Genomic DNA, 27,903 nt, shown 5'->3' with positions numbered 1-27,903 from the left:
GCTCAAAAGGCCTATTGAAGAGATAAATGTTAACAGCATTTAGTTATCTGTCCATAATCACAAATTCACTTTTTGTCCATGCGATAGGAGTAAAACTCACCTGTTCCTGGGGAACTGGCCATATCACTCAGATTCCTGTCTCTAGATTACAGAAGGAGAACTTACCTCTTCCTGTAGCTCTGCAAAAGATCCATTAGCAGACGATGGTCTCAGCCAAAGGAGGAGTGAAACCCACCTTTTCCTGGTGATCAGCCCAATGTCCCTCATCCACTGTCATCGGATTTGCAGACGTGGAGCTCAAAAGGCCTATTGAAGAGATAAATGTTAACAGCATTTCGTTATCTGTCCATAGTCACTAATTTAATTTTTGACCAAGCGATAGGAGGAGAACTCACCTTTTCCTGGGGAACTGGGAATGGTCACACTGACGCCTTTCATCCATATGGTAGGAGGAGAACTTACCTCTTCCTGTAGCTCTACAGAAGATCCATTAGCAGACTGTGGTCTCGGCGGAAGGAGGAGTGAAACTCACCTTTTCCTGGTGATCAGCCAATGTCCCTCATCCACTGTCATCGCATTTGCAAATGTGGAGATCAAAAGGCCTATTGAAGAGATAAATGTTAACAGCATTTAGTTATCTGTCCATAATCACAAATTCAATTTTTGACCAGGCGATAGGAGGAGAACTCACCTTTTCCTGGGGAACTGGGAATGGTCACACTGACGCCTTTCATCCACAGGGTAGGAGGAGAACTTACCTCTTCCTGTAGCTCTACAGAAGATGGATTAGAAGACTGTGGTCTCAGCGGATGGAGGAGTGAAACTCACCTTTTCCTGATGATCAGCCCAATGTCCCTCATCCACTGTCATCGGATTTGCAGACGTGGAGCTCAAAAGGCCTATTGAACAGATAAATGTTAACAGCATTTAGTTATCTGTCCATAGTCAAAAATTTACTTTTTGTCCATGCGATAAGAGTAAAACTCACCTGTTCCTGGGGAACTGGCCATATCACTCAGATTCCTGTCTCTAGATTACAGAAGGAGAACTTACCTCTTCCTGTAGCTCTGCAAAAGATCCATTAGCAGACGATGGTCTCAGCCAAAGGAGGAGTGAAACCCACCATTTCCTGGTTATCAGCCCAATGTCCCTCATCCACTGTCATCGGATTTGCAGACGTGGAGCTCAAAAGGCCTATTGAAGAGATAAAAGTTAACAGCATTTAGTTATCTGTCCATAGTCACAAATTCACTTTTTGTCCATGCGATAGGAGTAAAACTCACCTGTTCCTGGGGAACTGGCCTTATCACTCAGATTCCTGTCTCTAGATTACAGAAGGAGAACTCACCTCTTCCTGTAGCTCTGCAAAAGATCGATTAGCAGACGGTGGTCTCAGCCAAAAGTGGAGTGAAACTCACCTTTTCCTGGTGATCAGCCCAATATCCCTCATCCACTGTCATCGGATTTGCAGACGTGGAGCTCTAAAGGCCTATTGAAGAGATAAAAGTTAACAGCATTTAGTTATCTGTCCATAATCACAAATTCAATTTTTGTCCATGCGATAGGAGTAAAACTCACCTGTTCCTGGGGAACTGGCCATATCAGTCAGATTCCTGTCTCTAGATTACAGAAGGAGAACTTACCTCTTCCTGTAGCTCTGCAAAAGATCCATTAGCAGATGGTGGTCCCAGCCAAAAGAGGAGTGAAACTCACCTTTTCTTGGTGATCAGCCCAATATCCCTCATCCACTGTCATCGGATTTGCGGACGTGGAGCTCAAAAGGCCTATTGAAAAGATAAATGTTAACAGCATTTAGTTATCTCTACATAATCACAAATTCAATTTTTGTCCATGCGATAGGAGTAAAACTCACCTGTTCCTGGGGAACTGGCCATATCACTCAGATTCCTGTCTCTAGATTACAGAAGGAGAACTTACCTCTTCCTGTAGCTCTGCAAAAGATCCATTAGCAGACTGTGGTCTCGGCGGAAGGAGGAGTGAAACTCACCTTTTCCTGGTGATCACCCAATGTCCCTCATCCACTGTCATCGGATTTGCAGACGTGGAGCTCAAAAGGCCTATTGAAGAGATAAATGTTAACAGCATTTAGTTATCTGTCCATAGTCACTAATTTAATTTTTGACCAGGCGATAGGAGGAGAACTCACCTTTTCCTGGGGAACTGGGAATGGTCACACTGATGCCCTTCATCCTTATGGTAGGAGGAGAACTTACCTCTTCCTGTAGCTCTATAGAAGATGGATTAGAAGACTGTGGTCTCAGCAGATGGAGGAGTGAAACCTACCTTTTCCTGGTGAGCATCCCGATGTCCCTCATCCACTGTCATCAGATTTGCAGACGTGGAGCTCAAAAGGCCTATTGAACAGAAAAAAGTTAACAGAATTTAGTTCTCTGTCCATAGTCAAAAATTCACTTTTTGTCCATGCGATAGGAGTAAAACTCACCTGTTCCTGGGGAACTGGCCATATCACTCAGATTCCTGTCTCTAGATTTCAGAAGGAGAACTTACCTCTTCCTGTACCTCTGCAAAAGATCCATTAGCAGACTGTGGTCTCAGCGGAAGGAAGAGTGAAACTCACATTTTCCTGGTGCTCAGCCCAATGTCCCTCATCCACTGTCATCGGATTTGCGGACGTGGAGCTCAAAAGGCCTATTGAAGAGATAAATGTTAACAGCATTTAGTTATCTGTCCATAATCACAAATTCAATTTTTGTCCATGCGATAGGAGTAAAACTCACCTGTTCCTGGGGAACTGGCCATATCACTCAGATTCCTGTCATCTAGATTACAGAAGGAGAACTTACCTCTTCCTGTAGCTCTACAGAAGATCCATTAGCAGACTGTGGTCTCGGCGGAAGGAGGAGTGAAACTCACCTTTTCCTGGTGATCAGCCAATGTCCCTCATCCACTGTCATCGGATTTGCAGACGTGGAGCTCAAAAGGCCTATTGAAGAGATAAATGTTAACAGCATTTAGTTATCTATCCATAATCACAAATTCAATTTTTCTCCATGCGATAGGAGTAAAACTCACCTGTTCCTGGGGAACTGGCCATATCACACAGATTCTAGTCATCTAGATTACAGAAGGAGAACTTACCTCTTCCTGTAGCTCTGCAAAAGATCCATTAGCAGACTGTGGTCTCGGCGGAAGGAGGAGTGAAACTCACCTTTTCCTGGTGATCAGCCAATGTCCCTCATCCACTGTCATCGGATTTGCAGACGTGGAGCTCAAAAGGCCTATTCGAAGAGATAAATGTTAACAGCATTTAGTTATCTGTCCATAGTCACTAATTTAATTTTTGACCAGGCGATAGGAGGAGAACTCACCTTTTACTGGGGAACTGGGAATGGTCACACTGACACCTTTCATCCATATGGTAGGAGGAGAACTTACCTCATCCTGTAGCTCTACAGAAGATCCATTAGCAGACTGTGGTCTCGGCGGAAGGAGGAGTGAAACTCACCTTTTCCTGGTGATCAGCCAATGTCCCTCATCCACTGTCATCGCATTTGCAGACGTGGAGCTCAAAAGGCCTATTGAAGAGATAAATGTTAACAGCATTTACTTATGTGTCCATAATCACAAATTCAATTTTTGTCCATGCGATAGGAGTAAAACTCACCTGTTCCTGGGGAACTGGCCATATCACTCAGATTCCTGTCTCTAGATTACAGAAGGAGAACTTACCTCTTTCTGTAGCTCTGCAAAAGATCCATTAGCAGACTGTGGTCTCGGCGGAAGGAGGAGTGAAACTCACCTTTTCCTGGTGATCAGCCAATGTCCCTCATCCACTGTCATCGGATTTGCAGACGTGGAGCTCAAAAGGCCTATTGAAGAGATAAATGTTAACAGCATTTAGTTATCTGTCCATAGTCACTAATTTAATTTTTGACCAGGCGATAGGAGGAGAACTCACCTTTTTCTGGGGAACTGGGAATGGTCACACTGACGCCTTTCATCCATACGGTAGGAGGAGAACTTACCTCTTCCTGTAGCTCTACAGAAGATGGATTAGAAGACTGTGGTCTCAGCGGATGGAGGAGTGAAACCTACCTTTTCCTGTTGATCAGCCCAATGTCCCTCATCCACTGTCATCGGATTTGGAGACGTGGAGCACAAAAGGCCTATTGAAGAGATAAAAGTTAACAGCATTTAGTTATCTGTCCATAGTCACAAATTCACTTTTTGTCCATGCGATAGGAGTAAAACTCACCTGTTCCTGGGGAACTGGCCATATCACTCAGATTCCTGTCTCTAGATTACAGAAGGAGAACTTACCTTTTCCTGTAGCTCTGCAAAAGATCAATTAGCAGACGGTTGTCTCAGCCAAAAGAGGAGTGAAACTCACCTTTTCTTGGTGATCAGCCCAATATCCCTCATCCACTGTCATCGGATTTGCGGATGTGGAGCTCAAAAGGCCTATTGAAGAGATAAATGTTAACAGCATTTAGTTATCTGTCCATAGTCACTAATTTAATTTTTGACCAGGCGATAGGAGGAGAACTCACCTTTTTCTGGGGAACTGGGAATGGTCACACTGATGCCCTTCATCCTTATGGTAGGAGGAGAACTTACCTCTTCCTGTAGCTCTATAGAAGATGGATTAGAAGACTGTGGTCTCAGCAGATGGAGGAGTGAAACCTACCTTTTCCTGGTGAGCATCCCGATGTCCCTCATCCACTGTCATCAGATTTGCAGACGTGGAGCTCAAAAGGCCTATTGAACAGAAAAAAGTTAACAGAATTTAGTTCTCTGTCCATAGTCACAAATTCACTTTTTGTCCATGCGATAGGAGTAAAACTCACCTGTTCCTGGGGAACTGGCCATATCACTCAGATTCCTGTCTCTAGATTTCAGAAGGAGAACTTACCTCTTCCTGTACCTCTGCAAAAGATCCATTAGCAGACTGTGGTCTCAGCGGAATGAAGAGTGAAACTCACATTTTCCTGGTGCTCAGCCCAATGTCCCTCATCCACTGTCATCGGATTTGCGGACGTGGAGCTCAAAAGGCCTATTGAAGAGATAAATGTTAACAGCATTTAGTTATCTGTCCATAATCACAAATTCAATTTTTGTCCATGCGATAGGAGTAAAACTCACCTGTTCCTGGGAAACTGGCCATATCACTCAGATTCCTGTCATCTAGATTACAGAAGGAGAACTTACCTCTTCCTGTAGCTCTACAGAAGATCCATTAGCAGACTGTGGTCTCGGCGGAAGGAGTAGTGAAACTCACCTTTTCCTGGTGATCAGCCAATGTCCCTCATCCACTGTCATCGGATTTACAGACGTGGAGCTCAAAAGGCCTATTGAAAAGATAAATGTTAACAGCATTTAGTTATCTCTACATAATCACAAATTCAATTTTTGTCCATGCGATAGGAGTAAAACTCACCTGTTCCTGGGGAACTGGCCATATCACTCAGATTCCTGTCTCTAGATTACAGAAGGAGAACTTACCTCTTCCTGTAGCTCTGCAAAAGATCCATTAGCAGACTGTGGTCTCGGCGGAAGGAGGAGTGAAACTCACCTTTTCCTGGTGATCACCCAATGTCCCTCATCCACTGTCATCGGATTTGCAGACGTGGAGCTCAAAAGGCCTATTGAAGAGATAAATGTTAACAGCATTTAGTTATCTGTCCATAGTCACTAATTTAATTTTTGACCAGGCGATAGGAGGAGAACTCACCTTTTCCTGGGGAACTGGGAATGGTCACACTGATGCCCTTCATCCTTATGGTAGGAGGAGAACTTACCTCTTCCTGTAGCTCTATAGAAGATGGATTAGAAGACTGTGGTCTCAGCAGATGGAGGAGTGAAACCTACCTTTTCCTGGTGAGCATCCCGATGTCCCTCATCCACTGTCATCAGATTTGCAGACGTGGAGCTCAAAAGGCCTATTGAACAGAAAAAAGTTAACAGAATTTAGTTCTCTGTCCATAGTCAAAAATTCACTTTTTGTCCATGCGATAGGAGTAAAACTCACCTGTTCCTGGGGAACTGGCCATATCACTCAGATTCCTGTCTCTAGATTTCAGAAGGAGAACTTACCTCTTCCTGTACCTCTGCAAAAGATCCATTAGCAGACTGTGGTCTCAGCGGAAGGAAGAGTGAAACTCACATTTTCCTGGTGCTCAGCCCAATGTCCCTCATCCACTGTCATCGGATTTGCGGACGTGGAGCTCAAAAGGCCTATTGAAGAGATAAATGTTAACAGCATTTAGTTATCTGTCCATAATCACAAATTCAATTTTTGTCCATGCGATAGGAGTAAAACTCACCTGTTCCTGGGGAACTGGCCATATCACTCAGATTCCTGTCATCTAGATTACAGAAGGAGAACTTACCTCTTCCTGTAGCTCTACAGAAGATCCATTAGCAGACTGTGGTCTCGGCGGAAGGAGGAGTGAAACTCACCTTTTCCTGGTGATCAGCCAATGTCCCTCATCCACTGTCATCGGATTTGCAGACGTGGAGCTCAAAAGGCCTATTGAAGAGATAAATGTTAACAGCATTTAGTTATCTATCCATAATCACAAATTCAATTTTTCTCCATGCGATAGGAGTAAAACTCACCTGTTCCTGGGGAACTGGCCATATCACACAGATTCTAGTCATCTAGATTACAGAAGGAGAACTTACCTCTTCCTGTAGCTCTGCAAAAGATCCATTAGCAGACTGTGGTCTCGGCGGAAGGAGGAGTGAAACTCACCTTTTCCTGGTGATCAGCCAATGTCCCTCATCCACTGTCATCGGATTTGCAGACGTGGAGCTCAAAAGGCCTATTCGAAGAGATAAATGTTAACAGCATTTAGTTATCTGTCCATAGTCACTAATTTAATTTTTGACCAGGCGATAGGAGGAGAACTCACCTTTTACTGGGGAACTGGGAATGGTCACACTGACACCTTTCATCCATATGGTAGGAGGAGAACTTACCTCATCCTGTAGCTCTACAGAAGATCCATTAGCAGACTGTGGTCTCGGCGGAAGGAGGAGTGAAACTCACCTTTTCCTGGTGATCAGCCAATGTCCCTCATCCACTGTCATCGCATTTGCAGACGTGGAGCTCAAAAGGCCTATTGAAGAGATAAATGTTAACAGCATTTACTTATGTGTCCATAATCACAAATTCAATTTTTGTCCATGCGATAGGAGTAAAACTCACCTGTTCCTGGGGAACTGGCCATATCACTCAGATTCCTGTCTCTAGATTACAGAAGGAGAACTTACCTCTTTCTGTAGCTCTGCAAAAGATCCATTAGCAGACTGTGGTCTCGGCGGAAGGAGGAGTGAAACTCACCTTTTCCTGGTGATCAGCCAATGTCCCTCATCCACTGTCATCGGATTTGCAGACGTGGAGCTCAAAAGGCCTATTGAAGAGATAAATGTTAACAGCATTTAGTTATCTGTCCATAGTCACTAATTTAATTTTTGACCAGGCGATAGGAGGAGAACTCACCTTTTTCTGGGGAACTGGGAATGGTCACACTGACGCCTTTCATCCATACGGTAGGAGGAGAACTTACCTCTTCCTGTAGCTCTACAGAAGATGGATTAGAAGACTGTGGTCTCAGCGGATGGAGGAGTGAAACCTACCTTTTCCTGTTGATCAGCCCAATGTCCCTCATCCACTGTCATCGGATTTGGAGACGTGGAGCACAAAAGGCCTATTGAAGAGATAAAAGTTAACAGCATTTAGTTATCTGTCCATAGTCACAAATTCACTTTTTGTCCATGCGATAGGAGTAAAACTCACCTGTTCCTGGGGAACTGGCCATATCACTCAGATTCCTGTCTCTAGATTACAGAAGGAGAACTTACCTTTTCCTGTAGCTCTGCAAAAGATCAATTAGCAGACGGTTGTCTCAGCCAAAAGAGGAGTGAAACTCACCTTTTCTTGGTGATCAGCCCAATATCCCTCATCCACTGTCATCGGATTTGCGGATGTGGAGCTCAAAAGGCCTATTGAAGAGATAAATGTTAACAGCATTTAGTTATCTGTCCATAGTCACTAATTTAATTTTTGACCAGGCGATAGGAGGAGAACTCACCTTTTTCTGGGGAACTGGGAATGGTCACACTGATGCCCTTCATCCTTATGGTAGGAGGAGAACTTACCTCTTCCTGTAGCTCTATAGAAGATGGATTAGAAGACTGTGGTCTCAGCAGATGGAGGAGTGAAACCTACCTTTTCCTGGTGAGCATCCCGATGTCCCTCATCCACTGTCATCAGATTTGCAGACGTGGAGCTCAAAAGGCCTATTGAACAGAAAAAAGTTAACAGAATTTAGTTCTCTGTCCATAGTCACAAATTCACTTTTTGTCCATGCGATAGGAGTAAAACTCACCTGTTCCTGGGGAACTGGCCATATCACTCAGATTCCTGTCTCTAGATTTCAGAAGGAGAACTTACCTCTTCCTGTACCTCTGCAAAAGATCCATTAGCAGACTGTGGTCTCAGCGGAATGAAGAGTGAAACTCACATTTTCCTGGTGCTCAGCCCAATGTCCCTCATCCACTGTCATCGGATTTGCGGACGTGGAGCTCAAAAGGCCTATTGAAGAGATAAATGTTAACAGCATTTAGTTATCTGTCCATAATCACAAATTCAATTTTTGTCCATGCGATAGGAGTAAAACTCACCTGTTCCTGGGAAACTGGCCATATCACTCAGATTCCTGTCATCTAGATTACAGAAGGAGAACTTACCTCTTCCTGTAGCTCTACAGAAGATCCATTAGCAGACTGTGGTCTCGGCGGAAGGAGTAGTGAAACTCACCTTTTCCTGGTGATCAGCCAATGTCCCTCATCCACTGTCATCGGATTTACAGACATGGAGCTCAAAAGGCCTATTCGAAGAGATAAATGTTAACAGCATTTAGTTATCTGTCCATAGTCACTAATTTAATTTTTGACCAGGCGATAGGAGGAGAACTCACCTTTTCCTGGGGAACTGGGAATGGTCACACTGACGCCTTTCATCCATATGGTAGGAGGAGAACTTACCTCTTCCTGTAGCTCTACAGAAGATCCATTAGCAGACTGTGGTCTTGGCGGAAGGAGGAGTGAAACTCACCTTTTCCTGGTGATCAGCCAATGTCCCTCATCCACTGTCATCGGATTTGCAGACGTGGAGCTCAAAAGGCCTATTGAAGAGATAAAAGTTAACAGCATTTAGTTATCTGTCCATAATCACAAATTCAATTTTTGTCCATGCGATAGGAGTAAAACTCACCTGTTCCTGGGGAACTGGCCATATCACTCAGATTCCTGTCTCTAGATTACAGAAGGAGAACTTACCTCTTCCTGTAGCTCTGCAAAAGATCCATTAGCAGACTGTGGTCTCGGCGGAAGGAGGAGTGAAACTCACCTTTTCCTGGTGATCAGCCAATGTCCCTCATCCACTGTCATCGGATTTGCAGACGTGGAGCTCAAAAGGCCTATTGAAGAGATAAATGTTAACAGCATTTAGTTATCTGTCCATAGTCACTAATTTAATTTTTGACCAGGCGATAGGAGGAGAACTCACCTTTTTCTGGGGAACTGGGAATGGTCACACTGACGCCTTTCATCCATACGGTAGGAGGAGAACTTACCTCTTCCTGTAGCTCTACAGAAGATGGATTAGAAGACTGTGGTCTCAGCGGATGGAGGAGTGAAACCTACCTTTTCCTGTTGATCAGCCCAATGTCCCTCATCCACTGTCATCGGATTTGGAGACGTGGAGCACAAAAGGCCTATTGAAGAGATAAAAGTTAACAGCATTTAGTTATCTGTCCATAGTCACAAATTCACTTTTTGTCCATGCGATAGGAGTAAAACTCACCTGTTCCTGGGGAACTGGCCATATCACTCAGATTCCTGTCTCTAGATTTCAGAAGGAGAACTTACCTCTTCCTGTACCTCTGCAAAAGATCCATTAGCAGACTGTGGTCTCAGCGGAATGAAGAGTGAAACTCACATTTTCCTGGTGCTCAGCCCAATGTCCCTCATCCACTGTCATCGGATTTGCGGACGTGGAGCTCAAAAGGCCTATTGAAGAGATAAATGTTAACAGCATTTAGTTATCTGTCCATAATCACAAATTCAATTTTTGTCCATGCGATAGGAGTAAAACTCACCTGTTCCTGGGAAACTGGCCATATCACTCAGATTCCTGTCATCTAGATTACAGAAGGAGAACTTACCTCTTCCTGTAGCTCTACAGAAGATCCATTAGCAGACTGTGGTCTCGGCGGAAGGAGGAGTGAAACTCACCTTTTCCTGGTGATCAGCCAATGTCCCTCATCCACTGTCATCGGATTTACAGACATGGAGCTCAAAAGGCCTATTCGAAGAGATAAATGTTAACAGCATTTAGTTATCTGTCCATAGTCACTAATTTAATTTTTGACCAGGCGATAGGAGGAGAACTCACCTTTTCCTGGGGAACTGGGAATGGTCACACTGACGCCTTTCATCCATATGGTAGGAGGAGAACTTACCTCTTCCTGTAGCTCTACAGAAGATCCATTAGCAGACTGTGGTCTTGGCGGAAGGAGGAGTGAAACTCACCTTTTCCTGGTGATCAGCCAATGTCCCTCATCCACTGTCATCGGATTTGCAGACGTGGAGCTCAAAAGGCCTATTGAAGAGATAAAAGTTAACAGCATTTAGTTATCTGTCCATAATCACAAATTCAATTTTTGTCCATGCGATAGGAGTAAAACTCACCTGTTCCTGGGGAACTGGCCATATCACTCAGATTCCTGTCTCTAGATTACAGAAGGAGAACTTACCTCTTCCTGTAGCTCTGCAAAAGATCCATTAGCAGACTGTGGTCTCGGCGGAAGGAGGAGTGAAACTCACCTTTTCCTGGTGATCAGCCAATGTCCCTCATCCACTGTCATCGGATTTGCAGACGTGGAGCTCAAAAGGCCTATTGAAGAGATAAATGTTAACAGCATTTAGTTATCTGTCCATAGTCACTAATTTAATTTTTGACCAGGCGATAGGAGGAGAACTCACCTTTTTCTGGGGAACTGGGAATGGTCACACTGACGCCTTTCATCCATACGGTAGGAGGAGAACTTACCTCTTCCTGTAGCTCTACAGAAGATGGATTAGAAGACTGTGGTCTCAGCGGATGGAGGAGTGAAACCTACCTTTTCCTGTTGATCAGCCCAATGTCCCTCATCCACTGTCATCGGATTTGGAGACGTGGAGCACAAAAGGCCTATTGAAGAGATAAAAGTTAACAGCATTTAGTTATCTGTCCATAGTCACAAATTCACTTTTTGTCCATGCGATAGGAGTAAAACTCACCTGTTCCTGGGGAACTGGCCATATCACTCAGATTCCTGTCTCTAGATTACAGAAGGAGAACTTACCTTTTCCTGTAGCTCTGCAAAAGATCGATTAGCAGACGGTGGTCTCAGCCAAAAGAGGAGTGAAACTCACCTTTTCTTGGTGATCAGCCCAATATCCCTCATCCACTGTCATCGGATTTGCGGATGTGGAGCTCAAAAGGCCTATTGAAAAGATAAATGTTAACAGCATTTAGTTATCTCTACATAATCACAAATTCAATTTTTGTCCATGCAATAAGAGTAAAACTCACCTGTTCCTGGGAACTGGCCATATCACTCAGATTCCTGTCTCTAGATTACAGAAGGAGAACTTACCTCTTCCTGTAGCTCTGCAAAAGATCCATTAGCAGACTGTGGTCTCGGCGGAAGGAGGAGTGAAACTCACCTTTTCCTGGTGATCAGCCAATGTCCCTCATCCACTGTCATCGGATTTGCAGTCGTGGAGCTCAAAAGGCCTATTGAAGAGATAAATGTTAACAGCATTTAGATATCTGTCCATAGTCACTAATTTAATTTTTGACCAGGCGATAGGAGGAGAACTCACCATTTCCTGGGGAACTGGGAATGGTCACACTGATGCCCTTCATCCTTATGGTAGGAGGAGAACTTACCTCTTCCTGTAGCTCTATAGAAGATGGATTAGAAGACTGTGGTCTCAGCAGATGGAGGAGTGAAACCTACCTTTTCCTGGTGAGCATCCCGATGTCCCTCATCCACTGTCATCAGATTTGCAGACGTGGAGCTCAAAAGGCCTATTGAACAGAAAAAAGTTAACAGAATTTAGTTCTCTGTCCATAGTCACAAATTCACTTTTTGTCCATGCGATAGGAGTAAAACTCACCTGTTCCTGGGGAACTGGCCATATCACTCAGATTCCTGTCTCTAGATTTCAGAAGGAGAACTTACCTCTTCCTGTACCTCTGCAAAAGATCCATTAGCAGACTGTGGTCTCAGCGGAAGGAAGAGTGAAACTCACATTTTCCTGGTGCTCAGCCCAATGTCCCTCATCCACTGTCATCGGATTTGCGGACGTGGAGCTCAAAAGGCCTATTGAAGAGATAAATGTTAACAGCATTTAGTTATCTGTCCATAATCACAAATTCAATTTTTGTCCATGCGATAGGAGTAAAACTCACCTGTTCCTGGGAAACTGGCCATATCACTCAGATTCCTGTCATCTAGATTACAGAAGGAGAACTTACCTCTTCCTGTAGCTCTACAGAAGATCCATTAGCAGACTGTGGTCTCGGCGGAAGGAGGAGTGAAACTCACCTTTTCCTGGTGATCAGCCAATGTCCCTCATCCACTGTCATCGGATTTGCAGACGTGGAGCTCAAAAGGCATATTGAAGAGATAAATGTTAACAGCATTTAGTTATCTATCCATAATCACAAATTCAATTTTTGTCCATGCGATAGGAGTAAAACTCACCTGTTCCTGGGGAACTGGCCATATCACACAGATTCTAGTCATCTAGATTACAGAAGGAGAACTTACCTCTTCCTGTAGCTCTGCAAAAGATCCATTAGCAGACTGTGGTCTCGGCGGAAGGAGGAGTGAAACTCACCTTTTCCTGGTGATCAGCCAATGTCCCTCATCCACTGTCATCGGATTTACAGACATGGAGCTCAAAAGGCCTATTCGAAGAGATAAATGTTAACAGCATTTAGTTATCTGTCCATAGTCACTAATTTAATTTTTGACCAGGCGATAGGAGGAGAACTCACCTTTTCCTGGGGAACTGGGAATGGTCACACAGACGCCTTTCATCCATATGGTAGGAGGAGAACTTACCTCTTCCTGTAGCTCTACAGAAGATCCATTAGCAGACTGTGGTCTTGGCGGAAGGAGGAGTGAAACTCACCTTTTCCTGGTGATCAGCCAATGTCCCTCATCCACTGTCATCGGATTTGCAGACGTGGAGCTCAAAAGGCCTATTGAAGAGATAAAAGTTAACAGCATTTAGTTATCTGTCCATAATCACAAATTCAATTTTTGTCCATGCGATAGGAGTAAAACTCACCTGTTCCTGGGGAACTGGCCATATCACTCAGATTCCTGTCTCTAGATTACAGAAGGAGAACTTACCTCTTCCTGTAGCTCTGCAAAAGATCCATTAGCAGACTGTGGTCTCGGCGGAAGGAGGAGTGAAACTCACCTTTTCCTGGTGATCAGCCAATGTCCCTCATCCACTGTCATCGGATTTGCAGACGTGGAGCTCAAAAGGCCTATTGAAGAGATAAATGTTAACAGCATTTAGTTATCTGTCCATAGTCACTAATTTAATTTTTGACCAGGCGATAGGAGGAGAACTCACCTTTTTCTGGGGAACTGGGAATGGTCACACTGACGCCTTTCATCCATACGGTAGGAGGAGAACTTACCTCTTCCTGTAGCTCTACAGAAGATGGATTAGAAGACTGTGGTCTCAGCGGATGGAGGAGTGAAACCTACCTTTTCCTGTTGATCAGCCCAATGTCCCTCATCCACTGTCATCGGATTTGGAGACGTGGAGCACAAAAGGCCTATTGAAGAGATAAAAGTTAACAGCATTTAGTTATCTGTCCATAGTCACAAATTCACTTTTTGTCCATGCGATAGGAGTAAAACTCACCTGTTCCTGGGGAACTGGCCATATCACTCAGATTCCTGTCTCTAGATTACAGAAGGAGAACTTACCTTTTCCTGTAGCTCTGCAAAAGATCGATTAGCAGACGGTGGTCTCAGCCAAAAGAGGAGTGAAACTCACCTTTTCTTGGTGATCAGCCCAATATCCCTCATCCACTGTCATCGGATTTGCGGATGTGGAGCTCAAAAGGCCTATTGAAAAGATAAATGTTAACAGCATTTAGTTATCTCTACATAATCACAAATTCAATTTTTGTCCATGCAATAAGAGTAAAACTCACCTGTTCCTGGGAACTGGCCATATCACTCAGATTCCTGTCTCTAGATTACAGAAGGAGAACTTACCTCTTCCTGTAGCTCTGCAAAAGATCCATTAGCAGACTGTGGTCTCGGCGGAAGGAGGAGTGAAACTCACCTTTTCCTGGTGATCAGCCAATGTCCCTCATCCACTGTCATCGGATTTGCAGTCGTGGAGCTCAAAAGGCCTATTGAAGAGATAAATGTTAACAGCATTTAGATATCTGTCCATAGTCACTAATTTAATTTTTGACCAGGCGATAGGAGGAGAACTCACCATTTCCTGGGGAACTGGGAATGGTCACACTGATGCCCTTCATCCTTATGGTAGGAGGAGAACTTACCTCTTCCTATAGCTCTATAGAAGATGGATTAGAAGACTGTGGTCTCAGCAGATGGAGGAGTGAAACCTACCTTTTCCTGGTGAGCATCCCGATGTCCCTCATCCACTGTCATCAGATTTGCAGACGTGGAACTCAAAAGGCCTATTGAAGAGATAAATGTTAACAGCATTTAGTTATCTGTCCATAATCACAAATTCAATTTTTGTCCATGCGATAGGAGTAAAACTCACCTGTTCCTGGGAAACTGGCCATATCACTCAGATTCCTGTCATCTAGATTACAGAAGGAGAACTTACCTCTTCCTGTAGCTCTACAGAAGATCCATTAGCAGACTGTGGTCTCGGCGGAAGGAGGAGTGAAACTCACCTTTTCCTGGTGATCAGCCAATGTCCCTCATCCACTGTCATCGGATTTGCAGACGTGGAGCTCAAAAGGCATATTGAAGAGATAAATGTTAACAGCATTTAGTTATCTATCCATAATCACAAATTCAATTTTTGTCCATGCGATAGGAGTAAAACTCACCTGTTCCTGGGGAACTGGCCATATCACACAGATTCTAGTCATCTAGATTACAGAAGGAGAACTTACCTCTTCCTGTAGCTCTGCAAAAGATCCATTAGCAGACTGTGGTCTCGGCGGAAGGAGGAGTGAAACTCACCTTTTCCTGGTGATCAGCCAATGTCCCTCATCCACTGTCATCGGATTTACAGACATGGAGCTCAAAAGGCCTATTCGAAGAGATAAATGTTAACAGCATTTAGTTATCTGTCCATAGTCACTAATTTAATTTTTGACCAGGCGATAGGAGGAGAACTCACCTTTTCCTGGGGAACTGGGAATGGTCACACTGACGCCTTTCATCCATATGGTAGGAGGAGAACTTACCTCTTCCTGTAGCTCTACAGAAGATCCATTAGCAGACTGTGATCTTGGCGGAAGGAGGAGTGAAACTCACCTTTTCCTGGTGATCAGCCAATGTCCCTCATCCACTGTCATCGGATTTGCAGACGTGGAGCTCAAAAGGCCTATTGAAGAGATAAAAGTTAACAGCATTTAGTTATCTGTCCATAATCACAAATTCAATTTTTGTCCATGCGATAGGAGTAAAACTCACCTGTTCCTGGGGAACTGGCCATATCACTCAGATTCCTGTCTCTAGATTACAGAAGGAGAACTTACCTCTTCCTGTAGCTCTGCAAAAGATCCATTAGCAGACTGTGGTCTCGGCGGAAGGAGGAGTGAAACTCACCTTTTCCTGGTGATCAGCCAATGTCCCTCATCCACTGTCATCGGATTTGCAGACGTGGAGCTCAAAAGGCCTATTGAAGAGATAAATGTTAACAGCATTTAGTTATCTGTCCATAGTCACTAATTTAATTTTTGACCAGGCGATAGGAGGAGAACTCACCTTTTTCTGGGGAACTGGGAATGGTCACACTGACGCCTTTCATCCATACGGTAGGAGGAGAACTTACCTCTTCCTGTAGCTCTACAGAAGATGGATTAGAAGACTGTGGTCTCAGCGGATGGAGGAGTGAAACCTACCTTTTCCTGTGGATCAGCCCAATGTCCCTCATCCACTGTCATCGGATTTGGAGACGTGGAGCACAAAAGGCCTATTGAAGAGATAAAAGTTAACAGCATTTAGTTATCTGTCCATAGTCACAAATTCACTTTTTGTCCATGCGATAGGAGTAAAACTCACCTGTTCCTGGGGAACTGGCCATATCACTCAGATTCCTGTCTCTAGATTACAGAAGGAGAACTTACCTTTTCCTGTAGCTCTGCAAAAGATCGATTAGCAGACGGTGGTCTCAGCCAAAAGAGGAGTGAAACTCACCTTTTCTTGGTGATCAGCCCAATATCCCTCATCCACTGTCATCGGATTTGCGGATGTGGAGCTCAAAAGGCCTATTGAAAAGATAAATGTTAACAGCATTTAGTTATCTCTACATAATCACAAATTCAATTTTTGTCCATGCAATAAGAGTAAAACTCACCTGTTCCTGGGAACTGGCCATATCACTCAGATTCCTGTCTCTAGATTACAGAAGGAGAACTTACCTCTTCCTGTAGCTCTGCAAAAGATCCATTAGCAGACTGTGGTCTCGGCGGAAGGAGGAGTGAAACTCACCTTTTCCTGGTGATCAGCCAATGTCCCTCATCCACTGTCATCGGATTTGCAGTCGTGGAGCTCAAAAGGCCTATTGAAGAGATAAATGTTAACAGCATTTAGATATCTGTCCATAGTCACTAATTTAATTTTTGACCAGGCGATAGGAGGAGAACTCACCATTTCCTGGGGAACTGGGAATGGTCACACTGATGCCCTTCATCCTTATGGTAGGAGGAGAACTTACCTCTTCCTGTAGCTCTATAGAAGATGGATTAGAAGACTGTGGTCTCAGCAGATGGAGGAGTGAAACCTACCTTTTCCTGGTGAGCATCCCGATGTCCCTCATCCACTGTCATCAGATTTGCAGACGTGGAGCTCAAAAGGCCTATTGAACAGAAAAAAGTTAACAGAATTTAGTTCTCTGTCCATTGTCACAAATTCACTTTTTGTCCATGCGATAGGAGTAAAACTCACCTGTTCCTGGGGAACTGGCCATATCACTCAGATTCCTGTCTCTAGATTTCAGAAGGAGAACTTACCTCTTCCTGTACCTCTGCAAAAGATCCATTAGCAGACTGTGGTCTCAGCGGAAGGAAGAGTGAAACTCACATTTTCCTGGTGCTCAGCCCAATGTCCCTCATCCACTGTCATCGGATTTGCGGACGTGGAGCTCAAAAGGCCTATTGAAGAGATAAATGTTAACAGCATTTAGTTATCTGTCCATAATCACAAATTCAATTTTTGTCCATGCGATAGGAGTAAAACTCACCTGTTCCTGGGAAACTGGCCATATCACTCAGATTCCTGTCATCTAGATTACAGAAGGAGAACTTACCTCTTCCTGTAGCTCTACAGAAGATCCATTAGCAGACTGTGGTCTCGGCGGAAGGAGGAGTGAAACTCACCTTTTCCTGGTGATCAGCCAATGTCCCTCATCCACTGTCATCGGATTTGCAGACGTGGAGCTCAAAAGGCATATTGAAGAGATAAATGTTAACAGCATTTAGTTATCTATCCATAATCACAAATTCAATTTTTGTCCATGCGATAGGAGTAAAACTCACCTGTTCCTGGGGAACTGGCCATATCACACAGATTCTAGTCATCTAGATTACAGAAGGAGAACTTACCTCTTACCGTAGCTCTGCAAAAGATCCATTAGCAGACTGTGGTCTCGGCGGAAGGAGGAGTGAAACTCACCTTTTCCTGGTGATCAGCCAATGTCCCTCATCCACTGTCATCGGATTTACAGACATGGAGCTCAAAAGGCCTATTCGAAGAGATAAATGTTAACAGCATTTAGTTATCTGTCCATAGTCACTAATTTAATTTTTGACCAGGCGATAGGAGGAGAACTCACCTTTTCCTGGGGAACTGGGAATGGTCACACTGACGCCTTTCATCCATATGGTAGGAGGAGAACTTACCTCTTCCTGTAGCTCTACAGAAGATCCATTAGCAGACTGTGGTCTTGGCGGAAGGAGGAGTGAAACTCACCTTTTCCTGGTGATCAGCCAATGTCCCTCATCCACTGTCATCGGATTTGCAGACGTGGAGCTCAAAAGGCCTATTGAAGAGATAAAAGTTAACAGCATTTAGTTATCTGTCCATAATCACAAATTCAATTTTTGTCCATGCGATAGGAGTAAAACTCACCTGTTCCTGGGGAACTGGCCATATCACTCAGATTCCTGTCTCTAGATTACAGAAGGAGAACTTACCTCTTCCTGTAGCTCTGCAAAAGATCCATTAGCAGACTGTGGTCTCGGCGGAAGGAGGAGTGAAACTCACCTTTTCCTGGTGATCAGCCAATGTCCCTCATCCACTGTCATCGGATTTGCAGACGTGGAGCTCAAAAGGCCTATTGAAGAGATAAATGTTAACAGCATTTAGTTATCTGTCCATAGTCACTAATTTAATTTTTGACCAGGCGATAGGAGGAGAACTCACCTTTTTCTGGGGAACTGGGAATGGTCACACTGACGCCTTTCATCCATACGGTAGGAGGAGAACTTACCTCTTCCTGTAGCTCTACAGAAGATGGATTAGAAGACTGTGGTCTCAGCGGATGGAGGAGTGAAACCTACCTTTTCCTGTTGATCAGCCCAATGTCCCTCATCCACTGTCATCGGATTTGGAGACGTGGAGCACAAAAGGCCTATTGAAGAGATAAAAGTTAACAGCATTTAGTTATCTGTCCATAGTCACAAATTCACTTTTTGTCCATGCGATAGGAGTAAAACTCACCTGTTCCTGGGGAACTGGCCATATCACTCAGATTCCTGTCTCTAGATTACAGAAGGAGAACTTACCTTTTCCTGTAGCTCTGCAAAAGATCGATTAGCAGACGGTGGTCTCAGCCAAAAGAGGAGTGAAACTCACCTTTTCTTGGTGATCAGCCCAATATCCCTCATCCACTGTCATCGGATTTGCGGATGTGGAGCTCAAAAGGCCTATTGAAAAGATAAATGTTAACAGCATTTAGTTATCTCTACATAATCACAAATTCAATTTTTGTCCATGCAATAAGAGTAAAACTCACCTGTTCCTGGGAACTGGCCATATCACTCAGATTCCAGTCTCTAGATTACAGAAGGAGAACTTACCTCTTCCTGTAGCTCTGCAAAAGATCCATTAGCAGACTGTGGTCTCGGCGGAAGGAGGAGTGAAACTCACCTTTTCCTGGTGATCAGCCAATGTCCCTCATCCACTGTCATCGGATTTGCAGTCGTGGAGCTCAAAAGGCCTATTGAAGAGATAAATGTTAACAGCATTTAGATATCTGTCCATAGTCACTAATTTAATTTTTGACCAGGCGATAGGAGGAGAACTCACCATTTCCTGGGGAACTGGGAATGGTCACACTGATGCCCTTCATCCTTATGGTAGGAGGAGAACTTACCTCTTCCTATAGCTCTATAGAAGATGGATTAGAAGACTGTGGTCTCAGCAGATGGAGGAGTGAAACCTACCTTTTCCTGGTGAGCATCCCGATGTCCCTCATCCACTGTCATCAGATTTGCAGACGTGGAACTCAAAAGGCCTATTGAAGAGATAAATGTTAACAGCATTTAGTTATCTGTCCATAATCACAAATTCAATTTTTGTCCATGCGATAGGAGTAAAACTCACCTGTTCCTGGGAAACTGGCCATATCACTCAGATTCCTGTCATCTAGATTACAGAAGGAGAACTTACCTCTTCCTGTAGCTCTACAGAAGATCCATTAGCAGACTGTGGTCTCGGCGGAAGGAGGAGTGAAACTCACCTTTTCCTGGTGATCAGCCAATGTCCCTCATCCACTGTCATCGGATTTGCAGACGTGGAGCTCAAAAGGCATATTGAAGAGATAAATGTTAACAGCATTTAGTTATCTATCCATAATCACAAATTCAATTTTTGTCCATGCGATAGGAGTAAAACTCACCTGTTCCTGGGGAACTGGCCATATCACACAGATTCTAGTCATCTAGATTACAGAAGGAGAACTTACCTCTTCCTGTAGCTCTGCAAAAGATCCATTAGCAGACTGTGGTCTCGGCGGAAGGAGGAGTGAAACTCACCTTTTCCTGGTGATCAGCCAATGTCCCTCATCCACTGTCATCGGATTTACAGACATGGAGCTCAAAAGGCCTATTCGAAGAGATAAATGTTAACAGCATTTAGTTATCTGTCCATAGTCACTAATTTAATTTTTGACCAGGCGATAGGAGGAGAACTCACCTTTTCCTGGGGAACTGGGAATGGTCACACTGACGCCTTTCATCCATATGGTAGGAGGAGAACTTACCTCTTCCTGTAGCTCTACAGAAGATCCATTAGCAGACTGTGGTCTTGGCGGAAGGAGGAGTGAAACTCACCTTTTCCTGGTGATCAGCCAATGTCCCTCATCCACTGTCATCGGATTTGCAGACGTGGAGCTCAAAAGGCCTATTGAAGAGATAAAAGTTAACAGCATTTAGTTATCTGTCCATAATCACAAATTCAATTTTTGTCCATGCGATAGGAGTAAAACTCACCTGTTCCTGGGGAACTGGCCATATCACTCAGATTCCTGTCTCTAGATTACAGAAGGAGAACTTACCTCTTCCTGTAGCTCTGCAAAAGATCCATTAGCAGACTGTGGTCTCGGCGGAAGGAGGAGTGAAACTCACCTTTTCCTGGTGATCAGCCAATGTCCCTCATCCACTGTCATCGGATTTGCAGACGTGGAGCTCAAAAGGCCTATTGAAGAGATAAATGTTAACAGCATTTAGTTATCTCTACATAATCACAAATTCAATTTTTGTCCATGCAATAAGAGTAAAACTCACCTGTTCCTGGGAACTGGCCATATCACTCAGATTCCTGTCTCTAGATTACAGAAGGAGAACTTACCTCTTCCTGTAGCTCTGCAAAAGATCCATTAGCAGACTGTGGTCTCGGCGGAAGGAGGAGTGAAACTCACCTTTTCCTGGTGATCAGCCAATGTCCCTCATCCACTGTCATCGGATTTGCAGTCGTGGAGCTCAAAAGGCCTATTGAAGAGATAAATGTTAACAGCATTTAGATATCTGTCCATAGTCACTAATTTAATTTTTGACCAGGCGATAGGAGGAGAACTCACCATTTCCTGGGGAACTGGGAATGGTCACACTGATGCCCTTCATCCTTATGGTAGGAGGAGAACTTACCTCTTCCTATAGCTCTATAGAAGATGGATTAGAAGACTGTGGTCTCAGCAGATGGAGGAGTGAAACCTACCTTTTCCTGGTGAGCATCCCGATGTCCCTCATCCACTGTCATCAGATTTGCAGACGTGGAACTCAAAAGGCCTATTGAAGAGATAAATGTTAACAGCATTTAGTTATCTGTCCATAATCACAAATTCAATTTTTGTCCATGCGATAGGAGTAAAACTCACCTGTTCCTGGGAAACTGGCCATATCACTCAGATTCCTGTCATCTAGATTACAGAAGGAGAACTTACCTCTTCCTGTAGCTCTACAGAAGATCCATTAGCAGACTGTGGTCTCGGCGGAAGGAGGAGTGAAACTCACCTTTTCCTGGTGATCAGCCAATGTCCCTCATCCACTGTCATCGGATTTGCAGACGTGGAGCTCAAAAGGCATATTGAAGAGATAAATGTTAACAGCATTTAGTTATCTATCCATAATCACAAATTCAATTTTTGTCCATGCGATAGGAGTAAAACTCACCTGTTCCTGGGGAACTGGCCATATCACACAGATTCTAGTCATCTAGATTACAGAAGGAGAACTTACCTCTTCCTGTAGCTCTGCAAAAGATCCATTAGCAGACTGTGGTCTCGGCGGAAGGAGGAGTGAAACTCACCTTTTCCTGGTGATCAGCCAATGTCCCTCATCCACTGTCATCGGATTTACAGACATGGAGCTCAAAAGGCCTATTCGAAGAGATAAATGTTAACAGCATTTAGTTATCTGTCCATAGTCACTAATTTAATTTTTGACCAGGCGATAGGAGGAGAACTCACCTTTTCCTGGGGAACTGGGAATGGTCACACTGACGCCTTTCATCCATATGGTAGGAGGAGAACTTACCTCTTCCTGTAGCTCTACAGAAGATCCATTAGCAGACTGTGGTCTTGGCGGAAGGAGGAGTGAAACTCACCTTTTCCTGGTGATCAGCCAATGTCCCTCATCCACTGTCATCGGATTTGCAGACGTGGAGCTCAAAAGGCCTATTGAAGAGATAAAAGTTAACAGCATTTAGTTATCTGTCCATAATCACAAATTCAATTTTTGTCCATGCGATAGGAGTAAAACTCACCTGTTCCTGGGGAACTGGCCATATCACTCAGATTCCTGTCTCTAGATTACAGAAGGAGAACTTACCTCTTCCTGTAGCTCTGCAAAAGATCCATTAGCAGACTGTGGTCTCGGCGGAAGGAGGAGTGAAACTCACCTTTTCCTGGTGATCAGCCAATGTCCCTCATCCACTGTCATCGGATTTGCAGACGTGGAGCTCAAAAGGCCTATTGAAGAGATAAATGTTAACAGCATTTAGTTATCTGTCCATAGTCACTAATTTAATTTTTGACCAGGCGATAGGAGGAGAACTCACCTTTTTCTGGGGAACTGGGAATGGTCACACTGACGCCTTTCATCCATACGGTAGGAGGAGAACTTACCTCTTCCTGTAGCTCTACAGAAGATGGATTAGAAGACTGTGGTTTCAGCGGATGGAGGAGTGAAACCTACCTTTTCCTGTTGATCAGCCCAATGTCCCTCATCCACTGTCATCGGATTTGGAGACGTGGAGCACAAAAGGCCTATTGAAGAGATAAAAGTTAACAGCATTTAGTTATCTGTCCATAGTCACAAATTCACTTTTTGTCCATGCGATAGGAGTAAAACTCACCTGTTCCTGGGGAACTGGCCATATCACTCAGATTCCTGTCTCTAGATTACAGAAGGAGAACTTACCTCTTCCTGTAGCTCTGCAAAAGATCCATTAGCAGACTGTGGTCTCGGCGGAAGGAGGAGTGAAACTCACCTTTTCCTGGTGATCAGCCAATGTCCCTCATCCACTGTCATCGGATTTGCAGACATGGAGCTCAAAAGGCCTATTCGAAGAGATAAATGTTAACAGCATTTAGTTATCTGTCCATAGTCACTAATTTAATTTTTGACCAGGCGATAGGAGGAGAACTCACCTTTTCCTGGGGAACTGGGAATGGTCACACTGACGCCTTTCATCCATATGGTAGGAGGAGAACTTACCTCTTCCTGTAGCTCTACAGAAGATCCATTAGCAGACTGTGGTCTCGGCGGAAGGAGGAGTGAAACTCACCTTTTCCTGGTGATCAGCCAATGTCCCTCATCCACTGTCATCGCATTTGCAGACGTGGAGCTCAAAAGGCCTATTGAAGAGATAAATGTTAACAGCATTTACTTATCTGTCCATAATCACAAATTCAATTTTTGTCCATGCGATAGGAGTAAAACTCACCTTTTCCTGGGGAACTGGGAATGGTCACACTGACGCCTTTAATCCATATGGTAGGAGGAGAACTTACCTCTTCCTGTAGCTCTACAGAAGATGGATTAGAAGACTGTGGTCTAAGTGGATGGAGGAGTGAAACCTACCTTTTCCTGGTGATCAGCCCAATGTCCCTCATCCACTGTCATCGGATTTGCAGACGTGGAGCTCAAAAGGCCTATTGAAGAGATAAAAGTTAACAGAATTTAGTTATCTGTCCATAGTCACAAATTCACTTTTTGTCCATGCGACAGGAGTAAAACTCACCTGTTCCTGGGGAACTGGCCATATCACTCAGATTCCTGTCTCTAGATTACAGAAGGAGAACTTACCTCTTCCTGTAGCTCTGCAAAAGATCGATTAGCAGACGATGGTCTCAGACAAACGAGGAGTGAAACCACCTTTTCCTGGTGATCAGCCCAGTGTCCCTCATCCCCTGTCATCGGATTTGCAGACGTGGAGCTCAAAAGGCCTATTGAAGAGGTAAAAGTTAACTGCATTTAGTTATCTGTCCATAGTCACAAATTCACTTTTTGTCCATGCGATAGGAGTAAAACTCACCTGTTTCTTGGGAACTGGCCATGTCACTCAGATTCCTGTCTCTAGATTACAGAAGGAGAACTTACCTCTTCCTGTAGCTCTGCAAAAGATCGATTAGCAGACGGTGGTCTCAGCCAAAGGAGGAGTGAAACACACCTTTTCCTGGTGATCAGCCCAATGTCCCTCATCCACTGTCATCAGATTTGCGGAAGTGGAGCTCAAAATGCCTATTGAAGAGATAAAAGTTAACAGCATTTAGTTATCTGTACATAGTCACAAATTCACTTTTTGTCCATGCGATAGGAGTAAAACTCACCTGTTCCTGGGGAACTGGCCATATCACTCAGATTCCTGTCATCTAGATTACAGAAGGAGAACTTACCTCTTCCTGCAGCTCTGCAAAAGATCGAATAGCAGACTGTGATCTCAGTCAAAAGAAAGGGTGAAACTCACCTTTTCATGTTGATCAGGCCAATGTCACGCATTCATTATCATGAGAATTGCAGAAGTAGAGGTCTATATGCCTATTATGGAAATAAAAGTAAACAGCACTTAGTTATCTGTCCATAGTCAGTAATTCAATTTTTGACCATGCGATAGTAGTAGAACTCACCTTTTCCTGGGGAACTGGGAATTGTCACACTGACGCCTTTCATCCATATGGTAGGAAGAGAACTTACCTTTTCCTGTAGCTCTACAGAAGATGGATTAGCAGACTGTGGTCTCGGCGGAAGGAGGAGTGAAACCCACCTTTTGCTGGTGATCAGCCCAATGTCCCTCATCCACTGTCATCGGATTTGCAGATGTGGAGCTCAAAAGGCCTATTGAAGAGATAAATGTTAACAGCATTTAGTTATCGGTCCATAGTCACAAATTCACTTTTTGTCCATGCGATAGGAGTAAAGCTCACCTTTTCCTGGGGAACTGGCCAATGTGACACAAACGTCTTTCATCCATGTGGCAGGAGGAGAACTTACCTCTTCCTGTAGCTCTACAGAAGATCTATTAGCAGACTGTGGTCTCAGCCGAAGGAGGAGTTAAATTCACCTTTTTCTGGTGATCAGCCCGAAGTCACTAATTCAATGTCATGCCAATTGCGGAAGTAGAAGTTTTACGGAAATAAAAGTTAACAGGTCTTAGTTATCTGTCCATAGTCACTAATTCAATTTTTGACCATGCGATAGTAGTAGAACTCACCTTTTCCTGGGGAACTGGTCATGTCCTCTAATAGAAGTAGTCTTTTATTTTTTAAATTTAATCCAATGTCTTAATTAATTTATTATTGATGCATAGTAGTATAGGTCAAAGTCCCAACACCCACCCTTGATTTCTGTTATCTTGAAGGTGTTGTAATCTAATTCTGGGTTTTTTCCCTGCCCATATAAATTTTGTTACCATCTTATTCAATTTTTGAAAAAAGGTTTTTTTCAAGGTGATTGGGGTCATTTGAAATAAATATAGCATTTGTGGTAAAATTGACATTTTTATCGCCATCATTCTTCCAATTAGAGAAATGGGAAATTTCTTCCATTTTTCTAGTTTCAATTTTTTTTAGTAATTTGTATAATTATCATCTTTAATTGTTATGGATTTTGCAGATAAATTTATACCTAAATAATTGACTTTTTTTCTATTTGTATTCCTAATTTATTTATCAAATTTTGATTTTCTTTTTTTGTTAATTTGTTTGTTAATGTTTTTGTCTTTTGTTTGTTTATTTTTAGACCTGTTAGATCCTGTGGGACAGCTTCAATCCTCTTCAATTTAGCACCATTAGAAAGAGCAGATTCTCTTCTTTAAGAATATATTGTTTTAACTTTGGAGTATCTTCATATAAGGGTCCAAAAAGTGGGTTTTGGTCAGCATTGTTATATGATAGAAGAAACGGGCCCATTAATGTTTCTAATGGCTGTATAAGTCAATTAGTGCTTTAAACATGCGTTGGTCCATGGTGGCTATGCCACTACCATTTCATTTTAGGAAATGGCAACCTCATCGCCAAGAGGTCACGCCCGATAGCCAGGCATGTCCAGCCACGGGTGGGGTACTTGACACAGGTTCCCAAGCCTGAAGGTTGGCATCTTATATAAGGTTCCCAAGCCTTAGTGAAACATCAGTGCTGCAGAATTTTTCACTGATAATTTTAGCTTGGTTTTTTTGGTCATTTGATAAACTGTCATCCAAGTGCTGTAGTTGCTGGTACTGTAAGAACTTCTAAAATATTCTGTTCAAGAATCCAAAAGGAATCTCTTCTGCTAGGCCAATGAAATGATTGTTCAGGCCCACATGGATGCATAAAGTTGATCAATGCATCATGTTTTTCAAATGATGTGTCACACACTTTGCCATCCACCATTCATTGTCATAAACACAGGCAACATACTGACCAAGCTGAAGTTCAGCCACATTTATCCCAGGTACACTCACTGTGTCCTCTGACTTACAAAGCTTGGCAACAAATGAGGAAGAATCATTTGACACTCTAGTTATTGAAATTTGGTTCAAGTCAATTGGAATAAACTGGTGGTTCTCACGAGTTCCAGCAACAGTGGAAGCTTTACTGAATCTTTTCTCTTGCGCAGATCATGAAGATTTAATTTCATCCCTGGAAACAAAAATGAACTTGATTTTATTTATTTTTTGTTCGCAAAATTCAAGCAAACCTTGGGCTGTGAGAATTTGGCTTTTTTTAAGGTCATTGCAAACTAGCCTGAGCTGCTAGTCGTTTTGTTGTACCACCTATAGCATCACATGGAGATCTGTCATGGCTTTTGCCAAAGAAATTCCACTGTGCTCTTATTGCAGCAGAGGCGGAGTAACGACACGGACACAAAGAGCTGGACTTAAAATGGGCCATTTTTATTAATTAATTTTGCATAATTTATTCAATAAATTAGCATAAATTAACTATAACCCTAAACAAGGACCCGCAGGGTCAAACAATTGCTTCCGGGGCGGAAAATGACGTCAGAAAAACTTCCGGGGCAACTTATGGGCGTAGCTCCATGCTGATCCAGGTGAGGGGCCACGCCCTCACCTGACTCACTGCCATGCACCTGCATGTGAGAGGTCCCACCGTCTAACCCCTACAAGGGGAAGTAAATGGGCGGGACCCAAAGACAGGTTCCCCCCAATTGCTCAGGTCGTTTCCACCATGAGCCTTTGGAGAGAACCTGTCAATCATTCCCAAAGATGCCCAACGGAGAACACGCAGTTGCTAACCACCACCCAGTTTTCCGCCCCTAACCTGCCTACCCAAATGACCAGAGGTAAGCCAATTAGCCTAAACAGGGGGGCGAAGCACCCCCTAACCGCCTGTCCGTCGCCGCAGTGTGGAATAGGCGAAAAAACGGTCGCAGAAAATACTGAGACCGCCAAAAATTCCTATTCGGCCCCCCTAGGGGCGACCCCATTGGCACACTGAAAGATAGGGAGGGCGGGTGGGTGTTCGCTTCTTTGTCATCCAGGGCTAGAAGGAGGCCTTGAACCCTGTCCAGCCCTTTTATAGGGCCGACAGGCTCCGCCCCTGGATGACATCATCAGGAAGGCCGAAGCCTCCTGAGGCTGGCCGAGATCTTGCGAAATCTCGTGAGATCTC

Source organism: Erythrolamprus reginae, chromosome 3 (genome assembly GCF_031021105.1).
Source record: "Erythrolamprus reginae isolate rEryReg1 chromosome 3, rEryReg1.hap1, whole genome shotgun sequence".
NCBI classification, from domain to species: Eukaryota; Metazoa; Chordata; class Lepidosauria; order Squamata; family Dipsadidae; genus Erythrolamprus; species Erythrolamprus reginae.
The sequence above is the reverse complement of the archived record's forward strand: the minus strand, read 5'-3'. Positions refer to the sequence as shown.